This window comes from Corvus brachyrhynchos, unplaced genomic scaffold (genome assembly GCF_000691975.1).
Source record: "Corvus brachyrhynchos isolate BGI_N302 unplaced genomic scaffold, ASM69197v1 scaffold783, whole genome shotgun sequence".
Lineage (NCBI taxonomy): Eukaryota > Metazoa > Chordata > Aves > Passeriformes > Corvidae > Corvus > Corvus brachyrhynchos.
Window position 1 is genome coordinate 1232988 of NW_008236979.1, and position 9820 is coordinate 1242807.

Consider the following 9820-nt stretch of genomic DNA (forward strand, 5'->3'; position numbering starts at 1 on the left):
TAACAAGGTACCTGTTTCCTATTCCTATCCTTGAAAATTATTGAAAGCAACAGTCAGAGTTTCTTTTTCTGGTTTTTCAGAGAGATACACCAGATATATTTCTAAAGGTGGAAAAAAAAAGCCTGATCACTGATTTGTAACACAAGGAACATGCCTTACATACAGTGCACTTGTTCTTTTGAGTTATAAAACTGATTAAAAGAATTGACTGGATGAATTCTACTTTAGTGCTTTGATATATTTTGTAGTCATTAAAGACCTAATTCAGTACGGCTGCAGGGCTGTAGGCACTGCATTCACAATTGATAAGGCATTTCTGGATACAAAAATGTAGCATCAATAAAATAAACAGATAAACACGTGTGGAAGAGCCCCCCTCATTACATGGTTGGAAAAACAAGGCACAAAGACTAAAAGGCTTTCCTTAATGTTGCACAGGAAGCCAAAACAAGGTGGAAATTCCCTGGATAACTCCAGTTCAGTGTCACAGCCAAATGCTACTCTTCCCCAACCAGCAAGGTTCCATTTCTGCCTGTGACATGGAGCACATGCAGAAGCTGCAGGGAACAGCTCCACCACAGCCTTGGGTGCCCATTCTTCTCTCCCAGTTTGTCACCTTCACCAATTGCACTACTTTAATCACTTCTGAAGCAACGCTGCAGACCAGACAAGTGCAATGATCTGTTCTTCTGGTTGGTAGGAAAAACCTTTCAAACCTGTTTTACCACCAAAGCCCCATTTGTAGGCAACAGAGATAAAATTTAGAAGTTGGATCCTATGAAACGGCTCTGTAAAGATGATGTGGTTTATTAGGAAATGAAGCTCTGCAGGACCACATCATTCAGTCAAAACAACAGAAGCTGAGGATTAACATCAACATTTTTCTATTTTCCAAGATACTTATTAGAATTAGTAACAATAGGAAAGGCATGATTGCAAGTTAAGCACTGTGCAGACTGCATGAAGGAAGTATTGTGAGGCTGAATCAAGGCAAGACAAAACAGCGGCTGGAAATTAAGTGCCTTGTGAAACTTCCACTGTTTAAACTAATCAGTTCATTGTTAAGGGATTCATGATAACACCATCCACTTAGTGCCTTGGTAAGTGAGCTCCTCTAATCCTCCTCCTTTTTCACTAGCTAGCACTTTCTCCAGTCCTATGGCATCAGACTGGGATGTCACAAATAAACCACTGAGATCTAATTACAGAGGCAGAGCGTGCCAGGAAAGAAGATGAGCAACATGGGAAAAGGCTCCCAGCACTATCCCAAAGAGGCACACAAGGGGAAGCAGGGTTGGCAGAGAGTGGGGAGAGTGGGTACCACAAAGCTGCAGGAAAAGCAGCGTGCATGCAGTTTTGATGGATCTTCAGCCTGGAGAAGGCTTCATAAAAAGTGTTTGAAAATCACTACACATACCCTCACATACCCTGATGCTTTGCCCTTAGACTTTGGAGTAATGAAGAGTGCTGCAGTACAAGAAATACTGTGGGTAAACAGAATAGTGAGGTCAGACAGCCCAGTTAGCTCTGCCCACTTACCTCTTCAAAGACAGATTCTTAAAATTACTCAACAGCCACAAAATAAACAGGATTTTCAAAGATTCCTCTTAGTGACCTGAGCAAAGAGGATCGGTTTGCCAAAGGCAGAAGGAAGAGCTGCTGGGTGCTCCCCTCCTTTCAAAAATATTCACTCTGCATATAAGAGCCTAGATGAAAACTGAATATTGACTTTTTACTAAAAATCCAATCAACACAATGTTTGGGTGGTAGTTGATCCTGCAAAGATCTGACATCTACAGTGTCATAGAAGCACTTTTTGCTTTACAGAACCATGAGCATTTTGCTTTCTCTTAACATTTGCTACCCATACATGCACATACCTAACAAATGTATGTGAATGCATACATTTTCACACTATTACTGCTGGTTGAACTAAAATTAGGTTTGTGGCACAGGCTGTCCTTGGTCCTAGTCTGATCAGGTGTCACTGATGCTCTGCATTTCCCAAGTGAGAACATTGTGGATAATTATCACAGCTGCAGAATTCTTTCAGTGTCAGCTTCCCTATCTGTACAGATCAGGGACAGGACAAAGATGTTCATCTCTCTGTGAGAACACTACTTGAGAAAGCATAAAGGACACCTCAGGCTATGCTAAAATAGTAGTAACTTCATTTTGCAGACAAGAGGAATACAAGCTACAGAAGATGAAAAAGCCGCTACTGGAGGGGCACAAAACTGGAAGCTGAAAGACCCCTGTAATAATTTTCATTTATTCACTTTGCACAAACATAAGTGATGAAATAACATGAAAAGCATAAAGGCATGAAATCCAATGTAAAAACCAGCCTTTACACTGTCCTTAGGATTTTGGGTTTATCCTGAGAGGTCTCTTTTGGGGCCTCAGATATTTTCCCACCTGCCATGAGGAAGTAGATATCATCACTATGTATTTATATACTATTTCCCTGCTTTTAAAATACCAAATAGGCTTGGCAGTGCTTTCTGAATTCCCAGGGCTTGCCCATACCAGAACTCTGTACAAAGTAACTTAAGCCACAGAAAATTCACAACCTTCCCAGAGTTTTCACCTGGGCCGAACCTACTGCTGCTCCCACTTCAAACAGGGAACTCACAGGCCCTGTGAAGGGGGTTTTTGGGTGAAATCCTCGAAGCTGCAGCCAGTCAGGATAGATGATAATAAGGTACCTCACATCTGCACCTGTACAGCTGGTTTGGTGAACATACTAGACAACATAGAAATTAATTCCAGTTGATGGTTACGCTACTCCCCATTTAACAGTTGTGCTGACCATGTATGCTGAAGGACCACGAGGTTTAGATTAGCATTTCATTTACAATCAAAATTAGTTTTATGGTGGAAGAACCTCTTGTAGGCCAAGGAGCAGCAGAACACCTGCCTGCAGCTCTCTGAAGGGCACTTCCAAAGACAGCAGAACACAGTTTTTCTCAGTCTTGCCAGGAGCTGCAATGAGGGACGACAGCCACATACCGCAGCTTGTGGAGTCCAAATTGGGACCCCCTTTTTACTAAGAAGGTGATGCAGCACCTGAACAGCTGCTCAGAAAGGCATCTCTGTCCTTGGACATTAAATAAAGCCACTGCTGACCCAGTGTTGGCAATAACCCTGCTTCAACTGGAAGGTCAAGCTAGATGATCTCCAACCAACATTCCCACTTTATGCTTCCATGACTCGAAAATGGTGCAGGTATTCTACACTGAGAAAGGCCAGAACTGCAGGATGGAATCCTTCCTAAAGGCTAAGGACCCACACACTTTCTCTCTCCTTGTCTTTGTGACTCTTGTGTCAAATCCTTGCATGTATCAGTGAGAGGGAGCCCATCACGTCTGACAGGGTGACAGCAGTACCAGACTCACTGCTGCAAGCCTGCAGTTATTCAGGTCCTCACAGGTTTCTGTACAGATTGTAATTAGAACTTTTGTCTGGGAATCAAAGGAAACATTTGTCACGGCACACTTTTTTTTTTTTAAAGCGAAAAATATACAGAGCACAACAGCCTCAAGCAGTCCTGTGATCCTAAACATCAGCCATGAGTCATGTTAAAAAGTGATGCAACATATGGAAAGCAATCAGTTCAATGCAACAGGGATGCACAAGTTGAGTTTACACCACCAATGCAATCAGCACTCAAAAAAAAAAAAGTGTCTCAGACCAGTGTCTTGTCAGAGAGGGAAATTCGGTTCCTAATTAATTAATTCATGAGCTGTAGAGGAAAATATGGTCTTTATGCTTAAAAATATGAGGATACAAATAGCAGACATGGACTTGAAACCCAGCTTTTGCATTCAGCTCTGCCACAAGCTTCCTCTATAAATTTTGCAAAACACCAAGAACAAATTTTGTGGAACCACCCACTAAAGAAAAAACATCAATTTCTGAGTATCCAAATAAATACTAAGGTTTTCAGTGGAGCTGTTGCTGGAGTTTGTTGGAATGAGGGGTGTTTGGACTCTTGAGTAATCACCTCGGTTGTCTGTGCATGCACATACCTGATCATGCTACTTAGCAAGTTGCTTTGGGCCAAAGCAGAATCCATTTGATATTTCACTTCTGTTTACTAACCTGTCAGTAAAGCTATTGCTGTGGTAAAAAATGCAACATTTCTCCCTCTTAATGGCTGTCTAGAAAAAATGGTATTATCTCATTCTGAAAAGCAAGAGAATAAATGGGGCACCTGGAACCATAATGAAGTGTGACTTTTATTTTCAGCACACTTAGAATAATGAATGTGTGGAGCTGCACTGGCTACAGCCAGAACTGCTGCATTTGTGTGGCCACTGATTAGATAAACCAGTTTGTTATAGACAGCTAGGCTGGCTGATTGAGATAAATGCCTTTGCTAAGCACAGTCAGACTGCCTCAATTTATTTTTCTGGTGTTGCTATTACGCAACTGAGAGTACAAATTGCTTTACCTAAGCATTTCTATACTTCATATTTTATACATTACTTTTACTATCTGTTCTTTTACTTTCAACCTGAGCTTGGAATTCTTTGGGACTGCATAGACTGTTTGATTCTATTAATAAAATTTATACTTATCGGGTCTTTTGGATTTTGTATTACAATTTCCCCTTTTTAATTTATAAAACCATTTTTTCTCCTTTAGGAAGGGAGATGGAACAGAAGGCAGGAAATATTTGAATTATGACCACCGGCTACCAATCATGAAGCAGCACTTTTGTTTACAATTCATGGAGAAGGTTCTGCAGTTTACCTGTGTTTATTTCACAAAAACCTTTTATTAACTGCTCATAAGCAAGATAATTTCTTGCTACACACAGGCAAGGCAGATGATTTCTGGGTCATCGTGGGAGAGAAAAGGACTTCTTGTATTTGTGAGACATGAAAGAAAACCAGTAATTGCAGCAGACCTTACTTAGGACATTAGATTCAGTCTATCACATTTTGGTCTCAGAAGTAATACAGACACAATATTCCAAGGAGAAGAATCTTGGATCATTTATTAGGCAGGGAACAAATCATGAGACTCTGAAATCACCCATGTTTCTTTGCACAAAAAAGTCTCCATACTGCTTGTTTTGTTGTGCCTCTGCCCTTTCACTCCTCAAAAAGTTTCTCAGGTATTGGGACCACAAATAAATCCAAATTAGCATTACTGAAGCTGAGTCACATATTGCTGAATGATAACATGATAAAGTAGAAGTTATGTTTTCTGACAAGTTGAAGATAAATGGGACCACAGTGGCATTTGGTTCATAATTCTCCAGGGTGATGTTGCTACAGCTCCTTCCCAAGGGATTGTTGTCACAGATCACATTTGGGCAGTAACTGAAAGCTTAGCTCCAAGTGGCATTACCAAGAATTTTTTGCTGCATTATATTATATCCCCCAAGGTGCAGGAGAACATTACTTGCAAGTTTTATGAGTAGTGTGCATTAGAAAAATGAAGCCATTAAATTCTCATAAGCTTTTCAATTTTTCATGTTGCAATACTCTAGAAATGCTTTTTGTACCCGGGGCATGCACCAGTTACCACAACAGCAAAACCCAACTCCTCCTATTTAAGTCTCTTCCTAATGTCTCAGGCTCTCTCCTTCCCTCTATTTAGAAACATCCTCATTGTGGGCTCCTATGGCTCAGGATGATTTTACTAAAACAACACAAGTGGCCCTGACTGAGGAGGACTTGCACTGAGAAAACTACTTGCTTGCTATTTTCTGTAAGTTCCAGTTTATTCTGCACCTTGGGCTTTCTGATTTTGCCTTAATATTTTTCACCACAGTTCCAATTTCAGCTCATATTTCTTTTCTCTGTAACTGAATATTGCCATCTAAGATGTCTTCTAGACCAATCTATTGTCCTTTCTATGAACTTATTACAATCAAACCCATTTGTTTTAGACCCTGTCCACACTGAGTTACATTTTTGGATTTCTATTACTCCCTAATGACTGTAGTTCACAGCCTTTCAGACCATCCTTTTCTTTTTTTGGCTGGTAAACCCCATCTAGCACAGTGTTTCCACCAGGCAGAAAGAAAATTCTATTTTTTGACTATTTCTGTTCTTTCAGGCAATTTCTAAGAACATGAGAAATGCGTTTCTAAACTTTGTAAGACAGGCACAGATTCACTCTTACACAAAATGCTATGGAAACCTCTTGTTTTACTTGTTTTAGCAAAAGAAAAAACTCCAGATACTTCAACTTGTGCCACAAAGTGGACAAACAGAAATATAGAGAATTAGATTAGCAGACGCCTCTGCCTTCATGTGAACCTGGCTGAGGAACTCACATGTGTGAGCAGAGATCAATTAGCATACATTTTCCACTCTGTAATCTTCACCTCTCAATTAGTTATCCTTTCCTAATTAAACATAGCTACAAGATGCAGAATCCTCCCCAACACATCACTCAATAAACATTATCATCCTCATGATTAAAAAGATCTTAATATCACAAAAGTGAAACCATAGACTCAAGAGACCCCCACAAGCTACAAATAATCAGGATGGTTGATGCATTAACACATTTCTGCCTCATCTCTCTCATTAAAAAGTCCTGTTTCAGAAAAATAACCAGCTTCCCAGTGCTGCTTGCACCTTCTTATACAGTTTAGAGCAGAAGTCGGTCACACTGTTCCTACACAAATAAATTTCAGTTGTGTGTGTTTTATGAACAGAAGAACAGACTTATGAGGGAATAAGAGTAGCTCAGCTTCACAAATTTCAATCTGGTTAAGCCCCCCAAGCCATCTTTTTAAAAATCAAACATACTTCATGTCACGTTTTTATTAGCAAGGAGTTTCTTGTGCTGTCTCATTATTCTTTCACCCAGTTTGTTTATTTTTCTCCGAAGGTTTCTCCAGAGCAAAGCAGTATTGATCAATGTAATGTCATTGACCCTGGAATGCAACGTGTTAAATAATCCTCACTGTGCACATTCCATTACAAAACTGATGTGAAAACAATAATAAATGTTGAGTATAGGAGCTAGTTAAATAAAGCCTCTGGAATTTTAGGCTCACGTGCTTAATCCTATAACCTAGACTGCCTCTCTTTTTGTTTATACGAGCTTATCATGCAAATGATTTTATTTGTATGTAATTGCAGGTATTTGAAAAATTGTAGGTAATTGAAAAATAAATCTACTTCAGAGCTCTAGAACTCAATTTCAAAACTCAACAGTTCACATTAAAAAGAAAAGAACCTTCAGTATCTCAGACTAGACCAACTGACTGATGTTTGAAAGCCCACAGAGTATTTCAGGCAAGCTTATGAAAATGCACCAGCCTTCCATTTCCTTCGCTCTGCCCTGAGTGCATTTGTTATGCCATGTTTTACTTTCTTATCGTACAGCTTCTGCATTCAGATATTCCTGTCACACTCCAAAATCTTCCTTAAAACGTTATTCCTATTAGCATGTTCAAGGAATTCCAGCCTGCAGATTCTGCTCTGCACTTACTGTGCCCAAAGAATGCAAAGCAGAACAACTGGGACACAGAAACAAGAAAAGTTGATGCTATTTATGATGCCTTATCTTTTACTGGTGGGGAGAATGGCAAATATGACTATAAATCCTAAAAGTCATTACTAAGGATGTAGTGAAGACTGATGCAATGCACACTAATCCCAGCAGACATGCTTTGGGAAAGAAAACTTAAAACTAAGTGAGTCCTACAGAGCTGACACTCTGCTCTTGCCACAGAGCTCTCTCCAGCTCTGACCACATCTCAACAAGTGTCACAGAGCTGTAGAACCATCTCTGGACACACAGGAATTAAGCATGAGGGACAGCAAAAAGCACCTGTGAACTGTTATTCAGGAATAAAGTAATTTTGATTCAGCAAAATAATCTGTAAAGACATGCAACTCTCTACAACCTGCCAGACTTAGTCCCTTGGAAGGCCCCAGAGAGCAAGATAAATGAGAATAAACAAATACCTGCTTCAAAGAGGTAATAACTCAGCTATAAAAATTGTTAAGGATACAAAAAGCACAATAGATGAATACAGATAGGGCAGGCAGAGTAACAGCAAGAAGCAATGAGGAGTAGATCTCCCATAAAAGTAGGTTAATCACAGTCAAGTTTTTGTAGGCATGAAAAAACCCAGAATTTTAAAAAGGGTTTCAGAAGAGGAAATTGAGTGAGCAATACAGATGTTCATGTCCAGGACATGCAGCTTATGTCTGAGATGACACAGATGGAGTCAAATGTGGGCTGATTTCCTGTCAAATGTGAGGCTACAAAACTCTTTAGGGGCAATATTCCAAAGAGATACAAACCAGGCCAGACTACAGCTGCTGAAGCCAAGGAAATGATGTTGCAGTAACCAAGATGCAGAATCCCTGACAGCTTGGATGAAAGCTCAGCAGTGTACAAAGACAAGAAAAGCTGTCATGCAGACAGAATTAGCAGGATTTTGATAGGCTGGATGGAAAGAGAGAGGAAGAACTGTGAGCTGAAGGGAACACCCAGATTACTCATTCAATGAGAAAGCAGCAGAGCAGCTGGAAGGGGACAATGCAGGAGCCCTTGGGCAGATGAAGAGTTCCAGGTTAGCAATGTTTTGTTTAAGGCAAAGCAGAGATGAAGGGTGTCAGAGCTGCACTGAGATCGCAGGCTAGTCAAAAGCTGATGGATGTTGAGCACAGAAGCAGATTTCCAACACTTTGTACTCTACTTTATTAATTCCATTAGCTTTGCCTAGACAACTCCTTAACCATTCCAAAAAGGCTGGGCTTTACACTGTGAACCAGTGACTGAAGCTGCTTTAGTACTTTAGTTCTCTTGGAGCTACCTCACTTGACACCGATTGCTCAGCAGAATTCCACAGCTCATTAATATTTTCTGCAAGTTAACTCCCAGCTCAGACTGGTGGCTGTACTTCAGTGTGTCTCCTGTTGCAAGGTTTCTACCACTGCCTTTTCACACTTTTCTCTACATGATGCCCCTCATTTTCAAGATGCTTCCATATTCCAATAGCTAACAACAAGAGCTGCAAGCTCTGATCCATCCATGAGGAACATTTGGATCCAGCAATAGGAATCTGAAAGACTGAATGGAAATTCAGAATTCTGTTTTCTGCACCTGTTTCTTCATTCCCACTGCTTTGAAAAAAATCAGCCATGTGTCAAGTTAACATGAATTATTTCCCTAAACTCATGTTTTCCTGCAGTGGATCACACACCCCGAGTTAAAAGCCTTGTCAGTCCTTGCTGTTTATCAAGCTTGCCCATAGAAGTACACAATCACAGACACAACCACAGACACAGACACTAATTAACAACATTCCATTGTGCCACAAATGAGAAATGCCAAGAGATCTACCTGATCCCTGCCCTGCTCCTTCCACAGCTCCCACTTCACGAGCACACATGCACACAGACAGCAGGCAGACAACAATATACAGAGATAATGAATGGGTCTCTAGTGTTTCAGATTTACCTACAACCGTGTCCTTCCATCAGAACTTTAAGAGTGTTTTGCTTCTGGCACTAGCATTAGCAATCCCACAATACAGACTGTTAAGAAAAACGTTGCTCAACATTAGAGATAGTTAGAAACAGAGTTAGAAAAATCTGGGTGCTTCCCAGGAGCGCTCTGCAAATTACTCATGAACTAGAAGATACTTTACAAACTGTGCATTGCATAGCTGCTCCCAATGGCTTACGCAAGTCTCTGAGCGAAAATTAAAAAAAACCAAACAAACAAACTAAAAGTGAATATCCTGATGAAAAAAAGAATGTGTACATCTCATGTATTAGAGACACAAACTGAATTTGAAATAAAGGACATGCATATGGGAAGTGCACATATT

At 40.3% G+C, this 9820-nt stretch overlaps 1 protein-coding gene across 1 annotated transcript in view; it reads right to left on the bottom strand.

Annotated features, from left to right (window-relative positions):
- Positions 1-9820, bottom strand: part of HSPA12A (heat shock protein family A (Hsp70) member 12A) — a 41311-nt gene that overhangs the window by 17392 nt on the left and 14099 nt on the right. The window lies entirely within an intron of this gene.